This window comes from Calliopsis andreniformis, unplaced genomic scaffold (genome assembly GCF_051401765.1).
Source record: "Calliopsis andreniformis isolate RMS-2024a unplaced genomic scaffold, iyCalAndr_principal scaffold0015, whole genome shotgun sequence".
Classification (NCBI taxonomy): domain Eukaryota; kingdom Metazoa; phylum Arthropoda; class Insecta; order Hymenoptera; family Andrenidae; genus Calliopsis; species Calliopsis andreniformis.
Genome location: NW_027480428.1, coordinates 12,104,371 through 12,120,800, shown reverse-complemented (window position 1 = coordinate 12,120,800; position 16,430 = coordinate 12,104,371).

Genomic DNA, 16,430 nt, shown 5'->3' with positions numbered 1-16,430 from the left:
TAGCAACGCCCTAGAGTGAAGCCTAGGTTGCCCGGAACGTAGAAGTGACCATCACTTTCACACTGTTTGCAATTATTCCTTTTATACGATGGAAAAGCTGCTGTATTTATATCGTATTTTATGTTTCTGGCGATGACTTCTAAGGACCTAACTATTCGATCTGGTGGAACAACGCCCTAGGGTGAAGCCTAGGTTGCTCGGAATGTAGAAATAACCATAACTTTCACACTGGTTGCAATTATTCGTTTTATACGATGGAAAAACTGTTGTATTTATATTGTATTTTATGCTTCTGGCGTTCACTTCTTAGTCCCCAACTATTCGATCTGGTGGAACAACGCCCAAGGGTGAAGCCTAGGTTGCCCGGAACGTAGAAATGACCATAACTTTTACACTGGTTGCAATTATTCGTTTTATACGATGGAAAAGCTGTTGTATTTATATCGTTTTTTATGCTCCTGGCGTTGACTTCTTAGGCCCTAACTATTCCGTCTGGTGGAGCAACGCCCTAGAGTGAATCCTAGGTTGCTCGGAATGTAGAAATGACCATCACTTTCAAACTGGTTGCAATTAATCCTGTTATACGATGGAAAAACTGTTGTATTCTTATTGCATTTTATGCTTCGGGCGTTGACTTCTAAGGCCCTAACTATTCAATCTGTTGGAGAAACGCCCTAGAGTGAAGCCTAGGTTGCTCGGAATGTAGAAATAACCATAACTTTCACACTGGTTGCAATTATTCGTTTTATACGATGGAAAAACTGTTGTATTTATATTGTATTTTATGCTTCTGGCGTTCACTTCTTAGGCCCTAACTATTCGATCTGGTGGAACAACGCCCAAGGGTGAAGCCTAGGTTGCCCGGAACGTAGAAATGACCATAACTTTTACACTGGTAGCAATTATTCGTTTTATACAATGGAAAAACTGTTGCTTTTTTATTGCATTTTATGCTTCGGGCGTTGACTTCTTAGGCCCTAACTATTCGAGCTTTTGGAACAACGCCCTAGAGTGAAGCCTAGGTTGCTCGGAATGTAGAAATAACCATAACTTTCACACTGGTTGCAATTATTCGTTTTATACGATGGAAAAACTGTTGTATTTATATTGTATTTTATGCTTCTGGCGTTCACTTCTTAGGCCCTAACTATTCGATCTGGTGGAACAACGCCCAAGGGTGAAGCCTAGGTTGCCCGGAACGTAGAAATGACCATTACTTTCACACTGTTTGCAATTATTCCTTTTATACGATTGATAAGCTGTTGTATTTATATCGTATTTTATGCTTCTGGCGTTGTCTTCTATGGCCCTAACTATTCGATCTAGTGGAGCAACGCCCTAGAGTGAAGCCTAGGTTGCCCGGAACGTAGAAATGACCATCGCTTTCAAACTGGTTGCAATTAATCCTGGTATACGATGGAAAAACTGTTGTATTTTTATTGCATTTTATGCTTCGGGCGTTGACTTCTAAGGCCCTAACTATTCAATCTGTTGGAGCAACGCCCTAGAGTGAAGCCTAGGCTGCTCGGAATGTAGAAATGACCATAACTTTCACACTGGTTGCAATTATTAGTTTTATACGATGGAAAAACTGTTGTATTTATATTGTATTTAATGCTTCTGGCGTTGACTTCTTAGGCCCTAACAATTCGATCAGGTGGAGCAACGCCCTCCAGTGAAGCCTAGGTTGCCCGGAACGTAGGTATGACCATAACCTTCACACAGGTTGCAATTATTCGTTTTATACGGTGTAAAGGCTGTTGTATTTATTTTGTATTTTATTCTTCTGGTGTTGACTTCTTAGGCCCTAACTATTCGATCTGGTAGAACAACGCCCTAGAGTGAAGCCTAGGTTGCTCGGAATGTAGAAATGACCATAACTTTCACACTGGTTGCAATTATTCGTTTTATACGATGGAAAAACTGTTCTATTTATTTTGTATTTTATGCTTCGGGCGTTGACTTCTTTGGCCCTAACAATTCGATCTAGTGGAGCAACGCCCTAGAGTGAAGCCTAGGCTGCCTGTAACGTACAAATGACCATCACTTTCACACGGATTGCAATTATTCCTGTTATAGGATGGAAAGACTGTTGTATTTTTATTGCATTTTATGCTTCTGGCGTTCACTTCTTAGGCCCTAACTATTCCATCAGGTGGAGCAACGCCCTAGAGTAAAGCCCAGGTTGCGCGGAACGTAGAAATGACCATAACTTTCACACTGGTAGCAATTATTCGTTTTATACAATGGAAAAGCTGTTCTATTTATTTTGTATTTAATGCTTCAGGCATGGACTTCTAAGGCCCTAGCTATTCGATCAGGTGGAGCAACGCCCTAGAGTGAAGCCTAGGTTGCTCGAAATGTAGAAATGACCTTAACTTTCACACTGGTTGCAATTATTCATTTTATACGATGGTAACACTGTTGTATTTATATTGTATTTAATGCTTCTGGCGTTGACTTCTAAGGACCTAACTATTCGATCTGGTGGAGCAACGCCCTAGAGTGAAGCCTAGGTTGCTCGGAATGTAGAAATAACCATAACTTTCACACTGGTTGCAATTATACGTTCTTTACGATGGAAAAGCTGTTGTATTTATATTGTATTTTATGACTCTGGCGTTGACTTCTAAGGACCTAACTATTCGATCTGGTGGAGCAACGCCCTAGAGTGAAGCCTAGGTTGCCCGGAACGTAGAAGTGACCATCACTTTCACACTGTTTGCAATTATTCCTTTTATACGATGGAAAAGCTGCTGTATTTATATCGTATTTTATGTTTCTGGCGATGACTTCTAAGGACCTAACTATTCGATCTGGTGGAACAACGCCCTAGGGTGAAGCCTAGGTTGCTCGGAATGTAGAAATAACCATAACTTTCACACTGGTTGCAAGTATTCGTTTTATACGATGGAAAAACTGTTGTATTTATATTGTATTTTATGCTTCTGGCGTTCACTTCTTAGTCCCCAACTATTCGATCTGGTGGAACAACGCCCAAGGGTGAAGCCTAGGTTGCCCGGAACGTAGAAATGACCATAACTTTTACACTGGTTGCAATTATTCGTTTTATACGATGGAAAAGCTGTTGTATTTATATTGTATTTTATGCTTCTGGCGTTCACTTCTTAGGCCCTAACTATTCGATCTGGTGGAACAACGCCCAAGGGTGAAGCCTAGGTTGCCCGGAACGTAGAAATGACCATTACTTTCACACTGTTTGCAATTATTCCTTTTATACGATTGATAAGCTGTTGTATTTATATCGTATTTTATGCTTCTGGCGTTGTCTTCTATGGCCCTAACTATTCGATCTAGTGGAGCAACGCCCTAGAGTGAAGCCTAGGTTGCCCGGAACGTAGAAATGACCATCGCTTTCAAACTGGTTGCAATTAATCCTGGTATACGATGGAAAAACTGTTGTATTTTTATTGCATTTTATGCTTCGGGCGTTGACTTCTAAGGCCCTAACTATTCAATCTGTTGGAGCAACGCCCTAGAGTGAAGCCTAGGCTGCTCGGAATGTAGAAATGACCATAACTTTCACACTGGTTGCAATTATTAGTTTTATACGATGGAAAAACTGTTGTATTTATATTGTATTTAATGCTTCTGGCGTTGACTTCTTAGGCCCTAACAATTCGATCAGGTGGAGCAACGCCCTCCAGTGAAGCCTAGGTTGCCCGGAACGTAGGTATGACCATAACCTTCACACAGGTTGCAATTATTCGTTTTATACGGTGTAAAGGCTGTTGTATTTATTTTGTATTTTATTCTTCTGGTGTTGACTTCTTAGGCCCTAACTATTCGATCTGGTAGAACAACGCCCTAGAGTGAAGCCTAGGTTGCTCGGAATGTAGAAATGACCATAACTTTCACACTGGTTGCAATTATTCGTTTTATACGATGGAAAAACTGTTCTATTTATTTTGTATTTTATGCTTCGGGCGTTGACTTCTTTGGCCCTAACAATTCGATCTGGTGGAGCAACGCCCTAGAGTGAAGCCTAGGTTGCCTGTAACGTACAAATGACCATCACTTTCACACGGATTGCAATTATTCCTGTTATAGGATGGAAAGACTGTTGTATTTTTATTGCATTTTATGCTTCTGGCGTTCACTTCTTAGGCCCTAACTATTCCATCAGGTGGAGCAACGCCCTAGAGTAAAGCCCAGGTTGCGCGGAACGTAGAAATGACCATAACTTTCACACTGGTAGCAATTATTCGTTTTATACAATGGAAAAGCTGTTCTATTTATTTTGTATTTAATGCTTCAGGCATGGACTTCTAAGGCCCTAGCTATTCGATCAGGTGGAGCAACGCCCTAGAGTGAAGCCTAGGTTGCTCGAAATGTAGAAATGACCTTAACTTTCACACTGGTTGCAATTATTCATTTTATACGATGGTAACACTGTTGTACTTATATTGTATTTTATTCTTATGGCGTTGAATTCAAAGTCCCTAGCTATTCGATCTGGTGGAGCAACGCCCTGGAGTGAAACCTAGGTTACCCGGAACGTAGAAATGACAAGTACTTTCATACTGTTTGCAGTTATTCCTGTTATACGATGGAAAAGCTTTTGCATCTTTATTGTATTTTATGCTTCTGGCGCTGACTTCTAAGGCCCTAGCTACTCGATTTGGTGGAGCACCGCCCTAGAGTGAAGCCTAGGTTGCCCGGAACGTAGAAATGACCATAACTTCCACACTGGTTGCAATTATTCGTTTTATACGATGGAAAAGCTGTTGTATTTAAATCGTTTTTTATGCTCCTGGCGTTGACTTCTTAGGCCCTAACTATTCCGTCTGGTGGAACAACGCCCTAGAGTGAATCCTAGGTTGCTCGGTATGTAGAAATGACCATCACTTTCAAACTGGTTGCAATTAATCCTGTTATACGATGGAAAAACTGTTGTATTCTTATTGCATTTTATGCTTCGGGCGTTGACTTCTAAGGCCCTAACTATTCAATCTGTTGGAGCAACGCCCTAGAGTGAAGCCTAGGCTGCTCGGAATGTAGAAATGACCATAACTTTCACACTGGTTGCAATTATTAGTTTTATACGATGGAAAAACTGTTGTATTTATATTGTATTTAATGCTTCTGGCGTTGACTTCTTAGGCCCTAACAATTCGATCTGGTGGAGCAACGCCCTACAGTGAAGCCTAGGTTGCCCGGAACGTAGGTATGACCATAACCTTCACACAGGTTGCAATTATTCGTTTTATACGGTGTAAAAGCTGTTGTATTTATATCGTTTTTTATGCTCCTGGCGTTGACTTCTTAGGCCCTAACTATTCCGTCTGGTGGAACAACGCCCTAGAGTGAATCCTAGGTTGCTCGGAATGTAGAAATGACCATTACCTTCACACTGTTTGCAATTATTCATTTTATACGATGGCGAAGCTGTTGTATTTATATTGTATTTTATGCTTCCGGCGTTAACTTCTAAGGCCGTAGCTATCAGATTAGGAGTAGCAACGCCCTAGAGTGACGCGTAGGTTGCCAGGCACGCAGAAATGACCATTACTTTCACAATGCTCGCAATCATTCATTTTATACGATGGAAAAACTGTTGTACTTATATCGTATTTTATTCTTCTGGCGTTGACTTCTTAGGCCCTAACTCTTTGATCTGGTGGAGCACCGCCCTAGAGTGAAGCCTAGGTTGCCCGGAACGTAGACCATACCATTACCTTCACACTGGTGGTAATTATTCCTGTTATGTGATGGAAAAACTTTAGCATCTTTATTGCATTTTATGCTTCGGGCGTTGACTTCTAAGGCCCTAACTATTCGATCTGGTGGAGCAACGCCCTAGAGTGAAGCCTAGGTTGCCCGGAACGTAGAAATGACCATAACTTTCACACTGGTTGCTATTATTCGTTGTAAACGATGGAAAAACTGTTGTATTTATATTGTATTTTATGCTTCTGGCGTTGACTTCTTAGGCCCTAACTGTTTGATCTGGTAGAGCAACGCCCTAGAGTGAAGCCTAGGTTGCCCGGAACGTAGAAATGACCATCACTTTCAAACTGGTTGCAATTAATCCTGTTATACGATGGAAAAACTGTTGTATTTTTATTGCATTTTATGCTTTGGGCGTTGACTTCTAAGGCCCTAACTATTCAATCTGTTGGAGCAACGCCCTAGAGTGAAGCCTAGGTTGCTCGGAATTTAGTAATGATCATTACTTTCACACTGGTTGCAATTATTCCTTTTATACGATGCAAAAGCTGTTGTATTTATATCGTATTTTATGCTTCTGGCGTTGACTTCTAAGGACCTAACTATTCGATCTGGTGGAGCAACGCCCTAGAGTGAAGCCTAGGTTGCTCGGAATGTAGAAATAACCATAACTTTCACACTGGTTGCAATTATACGTTCTTTACGATGGAAAAGCTGTTGTATTTATATTGTATTTTATGACTCTGGCGTTGACATCTAAGGCCCTAGCTATTCGATCTAGTGTAGCAACGCCCTAGAGTGAAGCCTAGGTTGCCCGGAACGTAGAAGTGACCATCACTTTCACACTGTTTGCAATTATTCCTTTTATACGATGGAAAAGCTGCTGTATTTATATCGTATTTTATGTTTCTGGCGATGACTTCTAAGGACCTAACTATTCGATCTGGTGGAACAACGCCCTAGGGTGAAGCCTAGGTTGCTCGGAATGTAGAAATAACCATAACTTTCACACTGGTTGCAATTATTCGTTTTATACGATGGAAAAACTGTTGTATTTATATTGTATTTTATGCTTCTGGCGTTCACTTCTTAGTCCCCAACTATTCGATCTGGTGGAACAACGCCCAAGGGTGAAGCCTAGGTTGCCCGGAACGTAGAAATGACCATAACTTTTACACTGGTTGCAATTATTCGTTTTATACGATGGAAAAGCTGTTGTATTTATATCGTTTTTTATGCTCCTGGCGTTGACTTCTTAGGCCCTAACTATTCCGTCTGGTGGAGCAACGCCCTAGAGTGAATCCTAGGTTGCTCGGAATGTAGAAATGACCATCACTTTCAAACTGGTTGCAATTAATCCTGTTATACGATGGAAAAACTGTTGTATTCTTATTGCATTTTATGCTTCGGGCGTTGACTTCTAAGGCCCTAACTATTCAATCTGTTGGAGCAACGCCCTAGAGTGAAGCCTAGGTTGCTCGGAATGTAGAAATAACCATAACTTTCACACTGGTTGCAATTATTCGTTTTATACGATGGAAAAACTGTTGTATTTATATTGTATTTTATGCTTCTGGCGTTCACTTCTTAGGCCCTAACTATTCGATCTGGTGGAACAACGCCCAAGGGTGAAGCCTAGGTTGCCCGGAACGTAGAAATGACCATAACTTTTACACTGGTAGCAATTATTCGTTTTATACAATGGAAAAACTGTTGCTTTTTTATTGCATTTTATGCTTCGGGCGTTGACTTCTTAGGCCCTAACTATTCGAGCTTTTGGAACAACGCCCTAGAGTGAAGCCTAGGTTGCTCGGAATGTAGAAATAACCATAACTTTCACACTGGTTGCAATTATTCGTTTTATACGATGGAAAAACTGTTGTATTTATATTGTATTTTATGCTTCTGGCGTTCACTTCTTAGGCCCTAACTATTCGATCTGGTGGAACAACGCCCAAGGGTGAAGCCTAGGTTGCCCGGAACGTAGAAATGACCATTACTTTCACACTGTTTGCAATTATTCCTTTTATACGATTGATAAGCTGTTGTATTTATATCGTATTTTATGCTTCTGGCGTTGTCTTCTATGGCCCTAACTATTCGATCTAGTGGAGCAACGCCCTAGAGTGAAGCCTAGGTTGCCCGGAACGTAGAAATGACCATCGCTTTCAAACTGGTTGCAATTAATCCTGGTATACGATGGAAAAACTGTTGTATTTTTATTGCATTTTATGCTTCGGGGGTTGACTTCTAAGGCCCTAACTATTCAATCTGTTGGAGCAACGCCCTAGAGTGAAGCCTAGGCTGCTCGGAATGTAGAAATGACCATAACTTTCACACTGGTTGCAATTATTAGTTTTATACGATGGAAAAACTGTTGTATTTATATTGTATTTAATGCTTCTGGCGTTGACTTCTTAGGCCCTAACAATTCGATCAGGTGGAGCAACGCCCTCCAGTGAAGCCTAGGTTGCCCGGAACGTAGGTATGACCATAACCTTCACACAGGTTGCAATTATTCGTTTTATACGGTGTAAAGGCTGTTGTATTTATTTTGTATTTTATTCTTCTGGTGTTGACTTCTTAGGCCCTAACTATTCGATCTGGTAGAACAACGCCCTAGAGTGAAGCCTAGGTTGCTCGGAATGTAGAAATGACCATAACTTTCACACTGGTTGCAATTATTCGTTTTATACGATGGAAAAACTGTTCTATTTATTTTGTATTTTATGCTTCGGGCGTTGACTTCTTTGGCCCTAACAATTCGATCTGGTGGAGCAACGCCCTAGAGTGAAGCCTAGGTTGCCTGTAACGTACAAATGACCATCACTTTCACACGGATTGCAATTATTCCTGTTATAGGATGGAAAGACTGTTGTATTTTTATTGCATTTTATGCTTCTGGCGTTCACTTCTTAGGCCCTAACTATTCCATCAGGTGGAGCAACGCCCTAGAGTAAAGCCCAGGTTGCGCGGAACGTAGAAATGACCATAACTTTCACACTGGTAGCAATTATTCGTTTTATACAATGGAAAAGCTGTTCTATTTATTTTGTATTTAATGCTTCAGGCATGGACTTCTAAGGTCCTAGCTATTCGATCAGGTGGAGCAACGCCCTAGAGTGAAGCCTAGGTTGCCCGGAACGTAGAAATGACCATTACTTTCACACTGTTTGCAATTATTCCTTTTATACGATTGATAAGCTGTTGTATTTATATCGTATTTTATGCTTCTGGCGTTGTCTTCTATGGCCCTAACTATTCGATCTAGTGGAGCAACGCCCTAGAGTGAAGCCTAGGTTGCCCGGAACGTAGAAATGACCATCGCTTTCAAACTGGTTGCAATTAATCCTGGTATACGATGGAAAAACTGTTGTATTTTTATTGCATTTTATGCTTCGGGGGTTGACTTCTAAGGCCCTAACTATTCAATCTGTTGGAGCAACGCCCTAGAGTGAAGCCTAGGCTGCTCGGAATGTAGAAATGACCATAACTTTCACACTGGTTGCAATTATTAGTTTTATACGATGGAAAAACTGTTGTATTTATATTGTATTTAATGCTTCTGGCGTTGACTTCTTAGGCCCTAACAATTCGATCAGGTGGAGCAACGCCCTCCAGTGAAGCCTAGGTTGCCCGGAACGTAGGTATGACCATAACCTTCACACAGGTTGCAATTATTCGTTTTATACGGTGTAAAGGCTGTTGTATTTATTTTGTATTTTATTCTTCTGGTGTTGACTTCTTAGGCCCTAACTATTCGATCTGGTAGAACAACGCCCTAGAGTGAAGCCTAGGTTGCTCGGAATGTAGAAATGACCATAACTTTCACACTGGTTGCAATTATTCGTTTTATACGATGGAAAAACTGTTCTATTTATTTTGTATTTTATGCTTCGGGCGTTGACTTCTTTGGCCCTAACAATTCGATCTGGTGGAGCAACGCCCTAGAGTGAAGCCTAGGTTGCCTGTAACGTACAAATGACCATCACTTTCACACGGATTGCAATTATTCCTGTTATAGGATGGAAAGACTGTTGTATTTTTATTGCATTTTATGCTTCTGGCGTTCACTTCTTAGGCCCTAACTATTCCATCAGGTGGAGCAACGCCCTAGAGTAAAGCCCAGGTTGCGCGGAACGTAGAAATGACCATAACTTTCACACTGGTAGCAATTATTCGTTTTATACAATGGAAAAGCTGTTCTATTTATTTTGTATTTAATGCTTCAGGCATGGACTTCTAAGGTCCTAGCTATTCGATCAGGTGGAGCAACGCCCTAGAGTGAAGCCTAGGTTGCTCGAAATGTAGAAATGACCTTAACTTTCACACTGGTTGCAATTATTCATTTTATACGATGGTAACACTGTTGTATTTATATTGTATTTAATGCTTCTGGCGTTGACTTCTAAGGACCTAACTATTCGATCTGGTGGAGCAACGCCCTAGAGTGAAGCCTAGGTTGCTCGGAATGTAGAAATAACCATAACTTTCACACTGGTTGCAATTATACGTTCTTTACGATGGAAAAGCTGTTGTATTTATATTGTATTTTATGACTCTGGCGTTGACTTCTAAGGACCTAACTATTCGATCTGGTGGAGCAACGCCCTAGAGTGAAGCCTAGGTTGCCCGGAACGTAGAAGTGACCATCACTTTCACACTGTTTGCAATTATTCCTTTTATACGATGGAAAAGCTGCTGTATTTATATCGTATTTTATGTTTCTGGCGATGACTTCTAAGGACCTAACTATTCGATCTGGTGGAACAACGCCCTAGGGTGAAGCCTAGGTTGCTCGGAATGTAGAAATAACCATAACTTTCACACTGGTTGCAATTATTCGTTTTATACGATGGAAAAACTGTTGTATTTATATTGTATTTTATGCTTCTGGCGTTCACTTCTTAGTCCCCAACTATTCGATCTGGTGGAACAACGCCCAAGGGTGAAGCCTAGGTTGCCCGGAACGTAGAAATGACCATAACTTTTACACTGGTTGCAATTATTCGTTTTATACGATGGAAAAGCTGTTGTATTTATATTGTATTTTATGCTTCTGGCGTTCACTTCTTAGGCCCTAACTATTCGATCTGGTGGAACAACGCCCAAGGGTGAAGCCTAGGTTGCCCGGAACGTAGAAATGACCATTACTTTCACACTGTTTGCAATTATTCCTTTTATACGATTGATAAGCTGTTGTATTTATATCGTATTTTATGCTTCTGGCGTTGTCTTCTATGGCCCTAACTATTCGATCTAGTGGAGCAACGCCCTAGAGTGAAGCCTAGGTTGCCCGGAACGTAGAAATGACCATCGCTTTCAAACTGGTTGCAATTAATCCTGGTATACGATGGAAAAACTGTTGTATTTTTATTGCATTTTATGCTTCGGGCGTTGACTTCTAAGGCCCTAACTATTCAATCTGTTGGAGCAACGCCCTAGAGTGAAGCCTAGGCTGCTCGGAATGTAGAAATGACCATAACTTTCACACTGGTTGCAATTATTAGTTTTATACGATGGAAAAACTGTTGTATCTATATTGTATTTAATGCTTCTGGCGTTGACTTCTTAGGCCCTAACAATTCGATCAGGTGGAGCAACGCCCTCCAGTGAAGCCTAGGTTGCCCGGAACGTAGGTATGACCATAACCTTCACACAGGTTGCAATTATTCGTTTTATACGGTGTAAAGGCTGTTGTATTTATTTTGTATTTTATTCTTCTGGTGTTGACTTCTTAGGCCCTAACTATTCGATCTGGTAGAACAACGCCCTAGAGTGAAGCCTAGGTTGCTCGGCATGTAGAAATGACCATAACTTTCACACTGGTTGCAATTATTCGTTTTATACGATGGAAAAACTGTTCTATTTATTTTGTATTTTATGCTTCGGGCGTTGACTTCTTTGGCCCTAACAATTCGATCTGGTGGAGCAACGCCCTAGAGTGAAGCCTAGGTTGCCTGTAACGTACAAATGACCATCACTTTCACACGGATTGCAATTATTCCTGTTATAGGATGGAAAGACTGTTGTATTTTTATTGCATTTTATGCTTCTGGCGTTCACTTCTTAGGCCCTAACTATTCCATCAGGTGGAGCAACGCCCTAGAGTAAAGCCCAGGTTGCGCGGAACGTAGAAATGACCATAACTTTCACACTGGTAGCAATTATTCGTTTTATACAATGGAAAAGCTGTTCTATTTATTTTGTATTTAATGCTTCAGGCATGGACTTCTAAGGCCCTAGCTATTCGATCAGGTGGAGCAACGCCCTAGAGTGAAGCCTAGGTTGCTCGAAATGTAGAAATGACCTTAACTTTCACACTGGTTGCAATTATTCATTTTATACGATGGTAACACTGTTGTACTTATATTGTATTTTATTCTTATGGCGTTGAATTCAAAGTCCCTAGCTATTCGATCTGGTGGAGCAACGCCCTGGAGTGAAACCTAGGTTACCCGGAACGTAGAAATGACAAGTACTTTCATACTGTTTGCAGTTATTCCTGTTATACGATGGAAAAGCTTTTGCATCTTTATTGTATTTTATGCTTCTGGCGCTGACTTCTAAGGCCCTAGCTACTCGATTTGGTGGAGCACCGCCCTAGAGTGAAGCCTAGGTTGCCCGGAACGTAGAAATGACCATAACTTCCACACTGGTTGCAATTATTCGTTTTATACGATGGAAAAGCTGTTGTATTTATATCGTTTTTTATGCTCCTGGCGTTGACTTCTTAGGCCCTAACTATTCCGTCTGGTGGAACAACGCCCTAGAGTGAATCCTAGGTTGCTCGGTATGTAGAAATGACCATCACTTTCAAACTGGTTGCAATTAATCCTGTTATACGATGGAAAAACTGTTGTATTCTTATTGCATTTTATGCTTCGGGCGTTGACTTCTAAGGCCCTAACTATTCAATCTGTTGGAGCAACGCCCTAGAGTGAAGCCTAGGTTGCTCGGAATGTAGAAATAACCATAACTTTCACACTGGTTGCAATTATTCGTTTTATACGATGGAAAAACTGTTGTATTTATATTGTATTTTATGCTTCTGGCGTTCACTTCTTAGGCCCTAACTATTCGATCTGGTGGAACAACGCCCAAGGGTGAAGCCTAGGTTGCCCGGAACGTAGAAATGACCATAACTTTTACACTGGTAGCAATTATTCGTTTTATACAATGGAAAAACTGTTGTATTTTTATTGCATTTTATGCTTCGGGCGTTGACTTCTAAGGCCCTAACTATTCAATCTGTTGGAGCAACGCCCTAGAGTGAAGCCTAGGCTGCTCGGAATGTAGAAATGACCATAACTTTCACACTGGTTGCAATTATTAGTTTTATACGATGGAAAAACTGTTGTATTTATATTGCATTTTATGCTTCGGGCGTTGACTTCTAAGGCCCTAACTATTCAATCTGTTGGAACAACGCCCTAGAGTGAAGCCTAGGCTGCTCGGAATGTAGAAATGACCATAACTTTCACACTGGTTGCAATTATTAGTTTTATACGATGGAAAAACTGTTGTATTTATATTGTATTTAATGCTTCTGGCGTTGACTTCTTAGGCCCTAACAATTCGATCTGGTGGAGCAACGCCCTCCAGTGAAGCCTAGGTTGCCCGGAACGTAGGTATGACCATAACCTTCACACAGGTTGCAATTATTCGTTTTATACGGTGTAAAGGCTGTTGTATTTATTTTGTATTTTATTCTTCTGGTGTTGACTTCTTAGGCCCTAACTATTCGATCTGGTAGAACAACGCCCTAGAGTGAAGCCTAGGTTGCTCGGAATGTAGAAATGACCATAACTTTCACACTGGTTGCAATTATTCGTTTTATACGATGGAAAAACTGTTCTATTTATTTTGTATTTTATGCTTCGGGCGTTGACTTCCTTGGCTCTAACAATTCGATCTGGTGGAGCAACGCCCTAGAGTGAAGCCTAGGTTGCCTGTAACGTACAAATGACCATTACTTTCACACGGATTGCAATTATTCCTGTTATAGGATGGAAAGACTGTTGTATTTTTATTGCATTTTATGCTTCTGGCGTTCACTTCTTAGGCCCTAACTATTCCATCAGGTGGAGCAACGCCCTAGAGTAAAGCCCAGGTTGCGCGGAACGTAGAAATGACCATAACTTTCACACTGGTAGCAATTATTCGTTTTATACAATGGAAAAGCTGTTCTATTTATTTTGTATTTAATGCTTCAGGCGTGGACTTCTAAGGCCCTAACTATTCGATCAGGTGGAGCAACGCCCTAGAGTGAAGCCTAGGTTGCTCGAAATGTAGAAATGACCTTAACTTTCACACTGGTTGCAATTATTCATTTTATACGATGGTAAAGCTGTTGTACTTATATTGTATTTTATTCTTATGGCGTTGAATTCAAAGTCCCTAGCTATTCGATCTGGTGGAGCAACGCCCTGGAGTGAAACCTAGGTTACCCGGAACGTAGAAATGACAAGTACTTTCATACTGTTTGCAGTTATTCGTTTTATACGATGGAAAAGCTGTTGTATTTATATCCTTTTTTATGCTCCTGGCGTTGACTTCTTAGGCCCTAAGTATTCCGTCTGGTGGAACAACGCCCTAGAGTGAATCCTAGGTTGCTCGGAATGTAGAAATGACCATCACTTTCAAACTGGTTGCAATTAATCCTGTTATACGATGGAAAAACTGTTGTATTCTTATTGCATTTTATGCTTCGGGCGTTGACTTCTAAGGCCCTAACTATTCAATCTGTTGGAGCAACGCCCTAGAGTGAAGCCTAGGTTGCTCGGAATGTAGAAATAACCATAACTTTCACACTGGTTGCAATTATTCGTTTTATACGATGGAAAAACTGTTGTATTTATATTGTATTTTATGCTTCTGGCGTTCACTTCTTAGGCCCTAACTATTCGATCTGGTGGAACAACGCCCAAGGGTGAAGCCTAGGTTGCCCGGAACGTAGAAATGACCATAACTTTTACACTGGTAGCAATTATTCGTTTTATACAATGGAAAAACTGTTGTATTTTTATTGCATTTTATGCTTCGGGCGTTGACTTCTAAGGCCCTAACTATTCAATCTGTTGGAGCACGCCCTAGAGTGAAGCCTAGGCTGCTCGGAATGTAGAAATGACCATAACTTTCACACTGGTTGCAATTATTAGTTTTATACGATGGAAAAACTGTTGTATTTATATTGCATTTTATGCTTCGGGCGTTGACTTCTAAGGCCCTAACTATTCAATCTGTTGGAGCAACGCCCTAGAGTGAAGCCTAGGCTGCTCGGAATGTAGAAATGACCATAACTTTCACACTGGTTGCAATTATTAGTTTTATACGATGGAAAAACTGTTGTATTTATATTGTATTTAATGCTTCTGGCGTTGACTTCTTAGGCCCTAACAATTCGACCTGGTGGAGCAACGCCCTCCAGTGAAGCCTAGGTTGCCCGGAACGTAGGTATGACCATAACCTTCACACAGGTTGCAATTATTCGTTTTATACGGTGTAAAGGCTGTTGTATTTATTTTGTATTTTATTCTTCTGGTGTTGACTTCTTAGGCCCTAACTATTCGATTTGGTAGAACAACGCCCTAGAGTAAAGCCTAGGTTGCTCGGAATGTAGAAATGACCATAATTTTCACACTGGTTGCAATTATTCGTTTTATACGATGGAAAAACTGTTGTATTTATATTGTATTTTATGCTTCTGGCGTTCACTTCTTTGGCCCCAACTATTCGATCTGGTGGAACAACGCCCAAGGGTGAAGCCTAGGTTGCCCGGAACGTAGAAATGACCATAACTTTTACACTGGTTGCAATTATTCGTTTTATACGATGGAAAAGCTGTTGTATTTATATCGTTTTTTATGCTCCTGGCGTTGACTTCTTAGGCCCTAACTATTCCGTCTGGTGGAGCAACGCCCTAGAGTGAATCCTAGGTTGCTCGGAATGTAGAAATGACCATCACTTTCAAACTGGTTGCAATTAATCCTGTTATACGATGGAAAAACTGTTGTATTCTTATTGCATTTTATGCTTCGGGCGTTGACTTCTAAGGCCCTAACTATTCAATCTGTTGGAGCAACGCCCTAGAGTGAAGCCTAGGTTGCTCGGAATGTAGAAATAACCATAACTTTCACACTGGTTGCAATTATTCGTTTTATACGATGGAAAAACTGTTGTATTTATATTGTATTTTATGCTTCTGGCGTTCACTTCTTAGGCCCTAACTATTCGATCTGGTGGAACAACGCCCAAGGGTGAAGCCTAGGTTACCCGGAACGTAGAAATGACCATAACTTTTACACTGGTAGCAATTATTCGTTTTATACAATGGAAAAACTGTTGTATTTTTATTGCATTTTATGCTTCGGGCGTTGACTTCTTAGGCCCTAACTATTCGAGCTGGTGGAACAACGCCCTAGAGTGAAGCCTAGGTTGCTCGGAATGTAGAAATAACCATAACTTTCACACTGGTTGCAATTATTCGTTTTATACGATGGAAAAACTGTTGTATTTATATTGTATTTTATTCTTGTGGCGTTCACTTCTTAGGCCCTAACTATTCGATCTGGTGGAACAACGCCCAAGGGTGAAGCCTAGGTTGCCCGGAACGTAGAAATGACCATAACTTTTACACTGGTAGCAATTATTCGTTTTATACAATGGAAAAACTGTTCTATTTATTTTGTATTTTATGCTTCGGGCGTTGACTTCTAAGGCCCAAACAGTTTAATCTG